At 36.4% G+C, this 13807-nt stretch overlaps 1 long non-coding RNA gene and 6 other non-coding genes across 11 annotated transcripts in view; all 7 read left to right on the forward strand.

Annotated features, from left to right (window-relative positions):
• LOC106999572 (uncharacterized) overlaps window positions 1-9918 on the forward strand; it is a 34153-nt gene extending 24235 nt beyond the window's left edge. For 3 of the 5 annotated variants that reach the window (XR_013396545.1, XR_013396548.1, XR_003731763.2), the window contains 6 exons: window positions 56-137; window positions 1033-1119; window positions 2634-2700; window positions 4957-5029; window positions 8015-8045; window positions 9141-9918. This is a non-coding gene — a long non-coding RNA (uncharacterized LOC106999572). Of the gene's footprint in view, window positions 1-55; window positions 138-1032; window positions 1120-2633; window positions 5030-8014; window positions 8046-9140 lie in introns of all 5 variants that reach the window. The other 2 variants (XR_013396543.1, XR_013396544.1) reach the window with 1 other exon arrangement.
• LOC114679955 (small nucleolar RNA SNORD113/SNORD114 family) lies at window positions 474-545 on the forward strand. Its single transcript, XR_003732042.1, has one exon. It is a non-coding gene; the product is annotated as a small nucleolar RNA SNORD113/SNORD114 family (small nucleolar RNA).
• On the forward strand, window positions 1435-1506 carry LOC114679950 (small nucleolar RNA SNORD113/SNORD114 family). The gene has a single exon (XR_003732038.1). It is a non-coding gene; the product is annotated as a small nucleolar RNA SNORD113/SNORD114 family (small nucleolar RNA).
• LOC114679979 (small nucleolar RNA SNORD113/SNORD114 family) lies at window positions 3054-3125 on the forward strand. The gene has a single exon (XR_003732061.1). It is a non-coding gene; the product is annotated as a small nucleolar RNA SNORD113/SNORD114 family (small nucleolar RNA).
• Window positions 4355-4429, forward strand: LOC114679964 (small nucleolar RNA SNORD113/SNORD114 family). The gene has a single exon (XR_003732050.1). It is a non-coding gene; the product is annotated as a small nucleolar RNA SNORD113/SNORD114 family (small nucleolar RNA).
• On the forward strand, window positions 5371-5444 carry LOC114679991 (small nucleolar RNA SNORD113/SNORD114 family). The gene has a single exon (XR_003732069.1). It is a non-coding gene; the product is annotated as a small nucleolar RNA SNORD113/SNORD114 family (small nucleolar RNA).
• LOC114679992 (small nucleolar RNA SNORD113/SNORD114 family) lies at window positions 9586-9658 on the forward strand. The gene has a single exon (XR_003732070.1). It is a non-coding gene; the product is annotated as a small nucleolar RNA SNORD113/SNORD114 family (small nucleolar RNA).
• Window positions 9919-13807: the final 3889 nt, after the last annotated feature.

Raw genomic sequence — 13807 nt, forward strand, 5'->3', positions numbered from 1 at the left:
GAGCGAGAATGTCCCATTGTATGCTCTGAACTCCTCTGTGCTTTGTGCTCTGCAGAATGGATGAATTGTGCACCTTGAAAAGTTCTTCCCTGACCACTTGAGGCACTTGCATCACGGTTAGGCTCAGGCAGACTAATGTGAGTAATAGTCAACATTTTTGATTTCCTTCTGCTGCCCTTTTAAGAGGACTCATTGCATTATAAAAATTGTGTGACATTATCAAAGATGTCCACATCCCAGTGAAAGATACGGAGATGATATGAAACATTGTATTGATAATGCATATATAAAAACCTGAGGATAGTTAATTAAGAGGTATATCAATGTTGAAATGATTCAGTATACAAATTAGGAATATTAAAATTATTCTTGGGATTTTTTTGAACCATTAAGACTTAAAATTGCTAGTAGTGAATTAACAAAATCAATCAATAAACAAGGTAGAAATGAATGGAGAAAGAGATGAGCAATCTTGGATCGATGATGACTGCTGGTGGCGTATGAGTCATATGCGATGAATACGTGTCTAGAACTCTGAGGTCCATCACAGAAGAAATCTAGCTCATTTTCTGTGTTTGATATAATCCTTTAGACAGGCATCAGGAATATGAGTTTGGTTTTGGTCTTTGTGTTTACATGTTTTAATTCCATTTTTATAATTGGCCAATATAAAAACCAATAAACAAATATATAAATAAAGATGAGTAAGGTTAATCATTGTCCAATTGTAAAAAATATTTGGTGAGGCAAGAAACACTATTAACATGTATTGAAAATAGTAAAGTCTGGAGAGAAGTAAATGTACATGTCTTTCACCTCTTTGGCTATGGTGATATGGACAGGATAATTATAGACAATGTTCAAATTCTTGGTTAATTGTAAGTTAGAAATTGTTCATTTTTTAAAAAGAAAATGAAATAAGTTTACTCCAAATAATGATAGCATAGATGACTAACTAGTGATAGGTGAAAAACCAGGATTGATAGTTAAAATGCCTCTCTTTTGTTATTATCTTCTTTGCTCTGTACTTAGAATGGACGTACTTATTCTGATTTGAGGACTTCTTCATGGGCACGTGTTCTATTTGCACCATGCTTAGGAAGGAGCATGTGTACCAATGTGAGTGACAGTCAGATTTCTTGTATTTCTTTGGGTAGTTTATGTAAGAGGACTCAATGTACTGTAAATAAATATGTAATATAACCAAAGATGGTGAATTTTATCTAGTGAGGGATATTGGAGTCAAAAGAAGTATTATATTGATAATTCACATACGAAAAACAGGATAATTCATGAAACATATATTAATGTCAGAATGATTAGGGATATCTTTTTGGGGTTCTGTGAGTCATAAGGTTTAAAGTTATTATTAGTAAATTAATGAATTAATCAACAGACAATGTAGAAAATAACAGAGAAAAGAAGGGCCAGTCCTGGATCGATGATGACTGCTGGTGGCGTATGAGTCATAGACAATGAATACGTGTCTGGAACTCTGAGGTCCATCTCAAAAGATACCTAGTCTATTCCCTATTTCAAGTGAACCTACAGACAGATGGCAAAAAACAGAATGTATATGTGTTTGGTTTTCATGTTTATGAATTTTTATTTTATATTTATAATTGGATCAATGAGAGAATCAATTAATAAATATATAAATAAAGATGAATAAGGGCTGGGTGTGGTGGCTTACACCTGTAATCTTAGCACTTTGGGAAGCCAACGCAGGTAGATCTCTTGAGGACAGGAGTTCAAGACCAGCCTGGCCAACATGATGAAACTCCATCTCTACTAAAAATACAAAAATTAGCCTGGCCTGTGCCTCTAATCTGAGCTACTTGGGTGGCTGAGACACATGGATCTCTTGAACCCAGGATTCAAAAATCTGCTTGAACCTGGGAGGTTGCAGTGAGCTAAGATCACGTCACTGCAGCGTGGGCAATAGAGCATGATTCTGTGTCAAAAAAAAAAAAAGATGAATAAGGTTAAGCATTGTCCAATTATAAAAATATGTGGAAAGACAACAAACACTATTAATACATACTGAAATTGGTGACTACTAAAGATAAGTCTTGCATACCTGTTACCTCTTTGAATGAGATAGACAGTATAAATTATTGACCATATTCAAGTTCTGGGTCAGGGACAAGTCCAGAGTTATTTATTTATTTTTTTTATTTTTATTTTTTTTGAGATGAAGTCTCACTCTGTCACCTAGGGTAGAGTGCAATGGCACGATCTCAGCTCACTGCAACCTCCGCCTCATGGGTTCAAGCAATTCTTGTGCCTCAGCCTCCCTAATAGCTGGGATTGCAGGCATGCGCCACCACGCCTGGCTAGTTTTTGTATTTTTAGTAGAGATGGGGGTTCACCATGTTGCTCAGGCTGGTCTTGAACATCTGACCTCAAGTGATCCTCCTGCCTTTGCCTCCCAACGTGCTGGGATTACAGGCATGAGCCACCACATCCGGCCAGTTATTCATAAAAAAAAAAATGAAATATACCTCAAATTAATGAACATGCAAATGAGTATAAATGTTTACACATTAATTAATTTGAGGTATATTTGAAAAGCAAGGATCAGTGGAGAGAAGGTCTCATTTTTGTTGTCATCTCTTCTGCTCTGTACTCAGAATGGAAGCACAGAAGCTGGTTTTCACTGGTTAAGAGCTATCTCTGTGCTAGAAGCTGGACACCAATGTGAGTAATAGTCAAAGTTCTTATCCCATCTTGGGTGTTTGGTTTAAAGGTTTATAGTGCATAAACAAAAAATATGAAATATAATCCAATAAGGCCATGAGTAGCCTAGGGATAAATATGGAATGGATAGGGAATGTTACACTGAGGGATGCTTGTATGAAAAGCATGTCCTGTGTTATTATGAAAGGTAGTAATGAGGGGATGTGGTATTGTGAGGCTGACTGTATATACAAATTAGAGATATCAAGGCTCCTCTTGGGGTTTTGTGAGTGATAGTGTTTAAAAGTTATTAGTGGTGAATTAATGAAGTAATAAATAAAGTAACAAAGAATGAAGAGCATCAGAGCTAATCCTGGATCAATCATGACTACCGGTATTGGGTGGATCTTAGTCAGTGAATACCTATCTGGAACTCTGAGGTCCATCAGAAAAGAAATACAGTTTTTTCCCTCTTTTGGAAGTGATCATATAGACAGATGTCAGAAATATGCAGGGGTCTTGTTTTTGCTGTTTGTGAGCACGAATTTTCAATCTATTATTATAATTCAATCAATGAAGCAACCACTAAACAAATATACAAATAAATTATGTTGGATGGGACTAAGCATTGTCCAACTATAAAAACAATTTGTGAGGCAAGAAAAACTACGATATGGTCAGGCGTAGTGGCTCACACCCGTAATCCCATCACTTTGGGAGGCCAAAGTGGGTGGATCACCTGAGGTCGGGAGTTTGAGACCAGCCTGGGCAACATGGTAAAACCCCGTCTCTACTAAAAATACAAAATTAGCTGGGCGTGGTGGCATATGCCTGTGATCCCAGCTACTTGGGAGGCTGAGGCAGGAGAATCGCATGAACCCGGAAGATGGAGGTGGTGGTGAGCTGAGATCACACCACTGCACTTCAACCTGGGCAATAGAGTGAGAAGAAAACCTATGATATATATTGAAAACACCAATACCATTAGGAAATAAGTGGTATGAGGTTGTTATTTCTTTAGTTAGGGATGTTATAGACAGTGATAAATAATAATGAATGTTTATGTGTTGTGTCAGTCGCGTGGCTGATACTGTCTGGCTGTGTAGAGTAAATAAAATAGATGTTATCCCGAATAACCTATATGACTGAATCAGTGGAAGATAGAATGCAAAGAGTAACGCAGATAATGTCTTAATCTTTTCTGATCATCTCTTGTGCTCTGTACTCCTCAAAATAAACACACTCTGGCTGATTTTATCATTCTTTTTTAATGGGAAGATCCATGATTGCATCTATGTGTTACATGGTGTATGGAGACCAATGTGAGTGACAGTCAACGTTCTTGGTTTCAGTGTTTTTTAAAAAAGATATTCGTAGTATTATTAAGAAGTAGAAGTGTTAAATATAATCATTGAAGGTAAGCTTTGGCCCATTCGTAAAAATAGGATTAATATAAAGCATTATGTTGATTAATGCATATATATAAAACATTGAATTTAATTAATGAAAGAGATGTATTGCTGTGAGTAGTATTGACAGAGACAGATATTAGAGCTATTTAAGGATTTTACTCTCAAGTTTTTGTGGCTCTAAGGTAATTATTTTATTGTTAGTGAACTGATAAGTTAATCAATAAAAACACGTAGACATGAATTAAGAAAACGAGGTCCAAGCTTGAGCCGGTGATGACAGCTGGTGGCGTGTGAGTCATGGATGGTGAGTACTAAGTGCCTGGAACTCTGAGGTTCAATATAATAGAAATCTAATCTATTCCTCTGTTGAAAAAAATCCTTTAGATAGATGTTAGTGATATTGAGGGCTATTTGCTTCCAATTTTACAGTTCATTGATTATGATTGTATTAATATAAATGAATTAATGAAAGAATCAAACAAAGATTTAAATGATTAAACATGAAGAGAGAGAGAGGCATATTCTAATTGTTAACATATGTGGCAAGGAAAGAAATACTATTAATTAATTTGGAATGGATAATAAATGGGCCATCGGTTTTAACTCTCTGGCTAAGAATCATAGAGCCATTGATAGAGCAGTAACACTGATTATTAGTTATCAATGGCTATGTGATTTTTTAGGTCAATTCGCAGGTCAACTGGGTCAATTGTAAGTTCAATATTTATTTTATTAAGGGGAAAATAAGCAAATATTAACATAAATCAATAAATACCATCTGACAGAGTAAATGGAAGGTAGAATGAAAAAACTAATGGATAGAAAGTCTCACATTTTGTCTTCTGCTCTTCCTTGTAATCCTCAGAACAGTCACTTCCTGCACTGATTCTGCCATGAGCACTTGCTCTATGGCTGTTTTAAGGAACCTGCAGACAAAGGTCAGTAATCGTCAAAGTTCTTGTCTTAGTTTGGGCCATTTAAGAGTGGTCAATGCATTATTAGTAGAAAACATAATTAAAGAAGACTAACCATGGCCCAATGAACATGGGGTTGATATGAAACATTATGTTGAGTAATGCATGTTTGAAACAATGAGGTCAGTTCAAGAAACAGGTCTAATTTCTGTAGGAACTGATCTTCAGATAGACAACAGGGTTATCACAGCTCTTGTTGTATTTTTTTCTGATTCATGTCTATTTCCTTATTATAAAGTAGTAAATTAATAAATAAATGAAATAGACAAAGTATAAATGAAGAAAAAGATTGATGGTCTGTGGCCTGGTCCAGAGATGATGACTCGTGGGTATGAGTCAAGGATGATGAGTAATAGAAGTCAGGAAGTTTAAGCTCCAGTATAAAAGAAATCTAGCCTATTGCTCAGTTGGAAATGATCCTGTAGACAGTAGTTAAAAATATTCAGTTATTGGCTGGGCGCGGTGGCTCACACCTGTAATCCCAGCATTTTGGGAGGCCGAGGTGGGCGGATCACAAGGTTAGGAGTTCGAGACCAGCTTGACCAACATGGTGAAACCCCATCTCTACTAAAAATATAAAAATTAGCTGGGTGTGGTGGCGAGTGCCTATAATCCTACCTACTTGGGAGGCTGAGGCAGGAAAATCACTTAAACCCAAGAGGTGGAGGTTGCAGTGAGCCGAGATTTCACCACTGAACTCCAGCCTGGGCAACAGAGTCAGACCCTGTCTCAAAAAAACAAAAAACAAAAAACCCAAAATCAATTATCCTATACCCTATTCTTATGTTTTTGTAACTCATGGATAATGATTATATTATTACAAGTAAATTAATGCATGAAGAACTCAAGTAAAAGAAATAAGTGAATAAAAACATGGCCACATCTGGACCAAATATAACATGTGTAATAAAGCAAGTCACAGTACTGATCTATTGCTCAGGAAGTGGGAATTGTGTCAGATTTTTAATCTCTCACAATGAGAAACATGTAGACAAATATATGAGTTGTCCATGTTTATGTTGAGTTGTCTTTGGTTTCCTGGTTGTTTGTCTTATCCCTAAATAGGGATGTTGTTTATATAAATAAAAAACTAATTTTAAAGAGGGCCAGTGACAAGAATTTGTTCTACAACAAGAGCTATTGTGCTCACTAAATTCCATTACAAAGTGACATCATCTGTTATTACTTTGATCATGATCAACTATGCATGTGCTACGATGATCCATGCTATAGTCTAGATCATGTGTAAGGATACTGATTTTATCTTAATAATGAACAAATGCATGTTAATAATAATCAATTAGCTAAAAAGGATAAAGCAAGGGCCAGTAGCAAACATGTCTGGAAATAATGGTTGTGATGTGACTGGGTCCAGAGATTGTGTTCTTCTTAAAGCAAATATTTTGGCTCTTACAAGTGTTTGCATAAGGAGGCTATACATAGATGCACATTATCAGACACGTTCTGGGTTTCTGAGAGTTTACATATTGTTCTGTTTCTTTACAAAGAATGAATAGTTGGCCAAATTGGTTTGTGAATGAATGAATGAAGTGGTATCAAGCACTGTTCATTGGTATGAAATTGCTCTGAAACAAGTATTTAGATGAATCTAATTATGCATATGGGAGGTCCAAAGATTTAGGTTGTTGAGTGCATGGGTGGAGGCATTGAAGCTGGCATGTTTTGCAGAGAACTCTCATTCTTGATTCAGGTGTTGGATTCAAAGGCATCCATTTAATTTATTTAAGTTCTGGGGTACAAGTGCAGGATGTGGATGTTTGTTACTTGGGTAAACGTGTGTCACTGTGGTTTGCTGCACCTATCAACCCATCACCTAGGTATTAAGCCTGGCATGCATTAGCAATTTTTCCTGATGCTCTCCCCACCCTTCCCTGACAGGCGCCAAGGTGTGTTGTTCCTCTCTTGTGTCCATGTGTTCTCATTGTTCCGCTCCCACTTATAAGTGAGAATATGCAGTGTTTGGTTTTCTGTTCCTGCATTAGTTTGCTGAGGATAATGGCTTCCAGCTTCATCCATGTCCCTGCAAAGCACATGCCCTTTAATGGCTGCATAGTATTCCATAGTGTATATGTATCACATTTTCCTTATCCAGTCTATCATTGATGGCCATTTGGGTTGATTTCATGTATTTGCTGTTGCAAATAGTGCTGCAATGAACATACATGTGCATGTATCTTTATAATGGAATGATTTCTATTCCTTTGGGTATATACCCAGTAATGGAATTGCTGGGTCAAATGGTATTTCTGCTTCTAAATCTTTAAGGAATCACCACACTGTCTTCCACAATGGTTGAACAAACAGTGTAAAAGCTTTCTTATTTCTCTTTAACTTTGTTGGCGTCTGTTTTTTCTTGACTTTTTAATAATTGCCATTCTGACTGGTATGAGGTAGTATCTCACTGTGGTTTTGATTTGTATTTCTCTGATGATCAGTGATGTTGAGCTTTTTTTCTTGTTTGTTGGCTGCATGTATGTCTTCTTTTGCAAAGTGTCTGTTCATGTTCTTTGCCCACTTTTTAATGGGGCTGTTTGTTTTTTTCTTGTCAATTTGCTTAAGTTCCTTGTAGATTCTGGATATTAGAACTTTGTCAGATGGATAGATTGCAAATTTTTTCTCCCATTCTGTAGGTTGTCTGTTCACTCTGATGATAGTTTCTTTTGCTGTGCAGAAACTCATTAGTTTAATTAGATTCCACATGTCAATTTTTGCTTTTGTTGCAATTGCAAAGGCATCTATTTCAAATGCAAAATTAATAATTGAATTAATGTGACAAAAAAGAGGAACTTTCTGGCTAATTGTAAAAAGAGCATGACCCAATTATAAAAATTAATCTAAACTTGCTCACCTTTCATTTATTAGAATATTAGAGCACAGTCAAAATTTAAGATGTTTCATTCTTTTTACCGTTTGCTTTCTGCCCTCCAGAATGGATTATCATTGGTGAAGACCTTGGCTGGTAAGTCTCTGGGAAAGAAGGCTATAGGCCCATAAATATAATGTGCAAAGTTCTTGTTCTTGGGTGGGGTGTTTACTCCGAGGTATTCATTGTATTATAAAATAATGCATAAATGACTACATCTATATACAGAATTAAAAAAGAACAGGGATGAGAGTGTGTTACATACCAAAAATTAGAATGAGTCCAATCAGAACATCTGTGGAATTATATATTTTTAATATCCCGAAACACTGAATTTTATGAATAAATTAATAAATCAGGAATGTTCCTTCTTTTAGTAAGGATCATATACACAAAGAATAGTAATAGTCAACGTTTTTGCTCTGGGAGAATGGTGAGTTCAAGTTTGTTTTGTTAAGAGAAGCAAATAAATAATTTCACAAATTTACCAATATCTAATTACAAATAGCTAAGCAAATCAAGGAGGGAAACATGGATCAGTTTTTGATATTTTCACTCCCTTTTTATAAGGGATATTCCTGCATATTTTGTGTATAAGTTTTTAAAGGTATAAAATAATACATATTTATTTTTCCTTTTTTTCACCATCTGCTTTCAATTCCATAGAATGAACACACTCATCATTACAATGATTCTGTAATGATGAAGACATTCATGGGTCAGTGTGAGTAATGATCCAAGTTCTTGTCATTGTTGGATGGTCCATTTAGGGTATGTAGTGTATGATAATAATAACACATAATCAGTGAAGGCTACATAAGGACCAATGGTAAGATTGTATTATAAATCAAGTTTCATGATGACTACTGTTTTGCACAACAGAAGTCCTTTTTAAAAGAGGAGCTCTACATTTTTAGCTCTGTGGGTATGGAACATGGAGTCAGATGTATGTAACTCTCATAGTTTTTATGTTAGGTGGTTCATTTAAGGGTATTCCTGATATTGTTAAAATGGATAATATGTTAATTAATAAGATGGCGCTCCATGCACAAACCAGAGATAAGAATGTGGCATAAATCATTGTTTGTGATCAATTTCTATGATGGTTACTTCATGTTCACTAAATCGAAACCTAAATCTAGGTCTTTTCATTTGGTAATATCCTCTTTCATTTGGTAATATCCTCTACAGGATGGATAGACCAGAGCTGATTAAATTATTCTTCCATGATGAGGAACTTTACCTTATCCCTCGGAGTAAGGAGAATGTCATGCAATGTAAGTAATAAAGTTCTTGGGTTGGGTTGTTAGTTCATGATTTCTACTGTCATTTAAAAAGATAATTAAATTTTAAAAGGTCATGCATAGGCCTATGATGAGAATGTGTTATGGACCGAAACTAATCCAATTTAGCACAAGTGAAGTATAAGGAAAAAAAACTTAGCTTTTCCATTCATTTTCAATAGTTAAATGTCACATTATATGTTTGTCTCACTGATTATTTATAGACTCTTCTCTTGATAAAGGCTGTTACTCATTTATGGAGTCAGTATTCTAGTTGTTGAGTAGGATGGTGGTTCAAGCTTGTTCATTTGATATCTAAAAATGTTTCAAATTAAATGTAGAGGGGCCATGTGTGGACCGATGATGTGAACGGAATGCATCTGAATAAAAATTATGATCAATCATTTTTGAACAACTGAGGTCCACTGCAAAAAGAAGAATTAATATGTAAACCTTTGTGGGAATAATGTCAGGCAAGTTTGAGAATCTAGTTCCGGAGCTTGAGAGGGTTCACAGATACTGATTTTATACAATTAGCAGATCCACTTCTGTGGATCAACACACAAGTATATTCATGAGTAAAGAAAAGGAGGTTAAGACATGGACCAATTCTGAAGGCATGTTGTAAAGCAAAGAATATAATTAATTCAGTTCTGAAATACCTTGGTCCATCAAGAAAAAGAAAACAGATTAAATTTGTCACCACTTTGGGTAAGAAGCATCTAGATAGAAGTATTTAATAGTCAATGTTCTGCTCCTAGTTTGCTGTGGGTTCCCAGATGTTTGATTCATTAAGACAAAAAAAATTAAAATTAAACAAACAAATACGTGTATAGCTAAATAAATGGGTGCCAAGTATGAACCAATGATAAGGGTATTTCATTATTTTCTACCTCTGCTTTGTAAGCCCACAAAACAGAGGTAACTTGGCTGTTTTAATAATTATTTAAAGGATGAAGATCTTGACTGTTACCCATGTGGCCAAGGAGAGTGTAGAACAGGGCAAGTCAGATTAAGTTTTTATTCTTGGTTTAGGCTTTTGTTAGAGATGATGATTATTTATTATTTAAAAAGAAGAAATGACTTTATGCAATCATAAAATCCAAGAAGACCATGCCTGAACCAATGATAAGAATGAATCCTGCCAAGTGTCATTTTGCAAAACGAGATCCATTTAAAAAGAGGTTTGGTTTGCTACCTCTTAGATTAAGGAGATTATAGGCTGTTTCGAGCCTTAGTCAAAGATCTCGTTCTTGGGTTAGTTGTGGTTCTCTTGAGTTTTATTATTTTATTAAAAATAATAAATAGTTAAACAAGTACAAAGCGTTTATGCTAGTAAAATTACAATGGCCACTCATGACCAATTGGGAGATTATACCATGAAACAAGGATTTGTTTAACTTGGATTAACTATTTAACCACTGTTTGAGGAGGTCATGGAAAGACTTAAATGATAGTCAATTTCTCCCCTCTTTCTTGGGAGTAGATTCTTTGTTGTTGACTTTATATTTGAAAATGAGTAACAATTAATAATTAAGTAAATTAATGAACAACAAAAACATTAGAATGGACAAGAATATTCAAATGATAACATTTCATGAAGCAAGAATTATGATCAACACAATTCTGCTTCTCTGAAATCCATTTAACAGAAAAGAGTCAGTCTGTTTGCTCTGTGTATAATGAGGTCAGAAACCGGTGTTAAAACATTCAGTGTTCTTGTTTTTGTATTTTGTTGGGTTCATGGAGTTGATTATTATGATTAAGGAAATAAGTATATAAAAAAGTAAATTAGAAGAGGGCAAATCATGAACCAGTGGTTAAAATGTGTTTTGAAACAAAGATTATAAGTATTTCAGTTCTGCACCATGGACTTTTATGAAACGAAACCTTCATCTTTTATATCTTTATTTTAATAGTACATAGTACCATTCTGCATATACTACGGATATATTTTAGACATTTTTGCATGCTACTTACATTGAGTTTTCTTCACTATCTCAGTTACAAATTCTAGTGAACCGATTTATTTGGAGGTGGTGTTAGGAAACCCCTATACCCCATATTTTAAAATTTTCTGGCAGGTGATAGCGGAGAGAGTACTAAAATAACTAATATTAAGGTATTAATTTCAGCTCAACAAGTATTGATGCTAATTCTTGTCAGACTCCATGTCAGGAGTGGCATTTATATATGAATTTAGTTCCACTCATTAAGTAGCTCTGTGAGATTAGATGGAGACCCACTTATAAATGCAACAATTCAATAGAATAGGGAAGGTAGATGGGCTCTCTGTGAGGTTAGAGGGAGACCCACTTATAAATGCCGCAATTTGATAAGATAGGCCAGGCAGATGGGCTTTCCAGAAGCACAGAAGGTATGCCTTCAACTCAATCTTAGTGTCAGGTGAGTTGTGGAAGAGATGACTCCTGAGCCAGTGACAGACTCACTAGTCTGTAGCTCCGCAAAGCTGGGGACCACACTCCTCTCCTTCACTGCTCTGCCCCTTGTGCCTTACCTGGAGAGCACACACAATAAGCATCTGTTGAATGAGTAGGTGAATACATGGTGAATAAAAGAATGAAGGAGTGAAGCAGTACATGAACAAATGAGTCTTTGAGTAAACACAGGAATGAATAAATGAAGTAATAAAAATGGGAAGGAGTACATGAATGAGTGAATGGATCAATGATAGGTCCATGAGTGACTGAGTCAGTGATAAGTGGATAAATGCATGGTGAGTTAATGAGTGGGTGAGTTCACGTGTCAGTAGAAATGTCACAAAGTGAATGAGTGGATGATGAAAGACTAAGTCAATGAGCAAATGAATGGAAGACTAATAGGTCAAGGAGTCAAGAAATGAAAGACGAACATGTAAATGGATGAGTGAATCAATGGGTCCATGAATTCCTGAATGAATTTATGAATTAACGGATAAATGAAAGTCAATTAGTAATAAGGAAATAAATGAATAGATGAGTCAGTGTATGAATCAATCAATGAGTTAATGACTCAGTGAAGAACCAAATGAATGAATTAATCTATGAATGAGTGAGTTTACAAATGAATAAATCAAAGAAAGAGGAAACAATTGAATAAATTAACTGGGTAGATAAGTCAGTGAATGAAACAAATTATGAGTGAATAGATAGACAAAAGGATGGATAAATGATGGATATTTTATAGCTAATGAATAGAACAGTGAATTAGTGAGTGAGCAAATGAGTCAGTGAATGAGTATGTAATCAAGGAATAAAGTAGCTCTGGGAATGAGTAAGTGAATAAGTGAATGAGTCAATAAATTAGTGAATTAGTCACTTATTGAAGTGTAAGGCAGTGAGTGAATGAACTCACACTGGGACTCTTTCCCTGACTGTTCCACAGAGAATAGTCATGCCCCAGCTTCACACCACAGCATAAATAATCAGAGCACCCACCCTACACTATCGTGGGCATTTGTTTACATGTGATCACTAAACTGATGTGCCGCAGGGGCCAGGAACTGGGTCAAATTATTCTCTCTATCCCTGGTGCCTGCCCAGCTCTGAGCCTCGGAAGAGCACAGTAAATTGTTGCTGAATGAATGAACAATAGCTAAAAATACATGTGCTTTTTTGGAACCAGGATGGGCCGTCTGAGAATGGCCTGGGAGCTGTTCTTTGGGGAGGTGTGCTGTGTGTCAGATGGTTTGTGGCATCCTCCTACGCAAGTGCAGATTCTGCCTTGAGTCCAGCTTCCTGTGTCCAGTGCCAGATAGTGAGACAGGATACTGGCAGTTCAAACTGCCCTGGACGTTGGCCCATCCTTGGGCAATGCTGGCTTGGCATGGTAGAATGGAAGCCCTAGGTCTTCCCGAAAGCTGCCCTTGCCTCTGCCAAGACAGGAGATCAGAAATAACTCGGTCTTGTTTTTATGCCTTCAGCAAGTGGGCCCACTCCATGCCTTTCCAAGCAAACCACATTCCTCCTTGCTGTAGTTGTGGGACATTGGGTTGAAGTACCCCTTAACCTTTATCTGGTAGATGAGAATAACAATCTCCTGCCTGGGTGGATGTGCTGCTTTACAGGAGATTATTTAATACATGTTACATACATAGCGTGGTACCTGGGAGGAAGCAGATGTTTCAGAAACGTTACATGCCAATTTTCTTCATCCCCACCCAATGTAGCTATATTTGATGATTTAAAATGCATTAATTTAAAAGCTCTCAAATGGATGTGATACTCAAATTCCCCTCTTCCAGAAGATTGGAGAGTTCAACTGAGTTCTAGGAAGAATGCCAGTCTGGATGGTATTCTGGGTCAGTCCAGAACTTCAAGATGGCATGGCATGCCCTTCTACCAGGGAACAGTCAACCAGAAAAATGAGTTGGCAATATCCACGCTCTACGTAGGACACATACACGAGACCCACCCTTCATCTCTCTACCCTTCCCTCCCTTCCTTCATTCAACATATAGGTATTCAGGGCCCACTGTATGCCTCACACTGACCATTTCTTGTCTTCTCTTGTCTTGGCTGGCTCCTGACCCTGGATTTCATCTCTCACTGCTGTTCTCACGTCCTTCCTTTGAAC

Source organism: Macaca mulatta, chromosome 7 (genome assembly GCF_049350105.2).
Source record: "Macaca mulatta isolate MMU2019108-1 chromosome 7, T2T-MMU8v2.0, whole genome shotgun sequence".
Lineage (NCBI taxonomy): Eukaryota > Metazoa > Chordata > Mammalia > Primates > Cercopithecidae > Macaca > Macaca mulatta.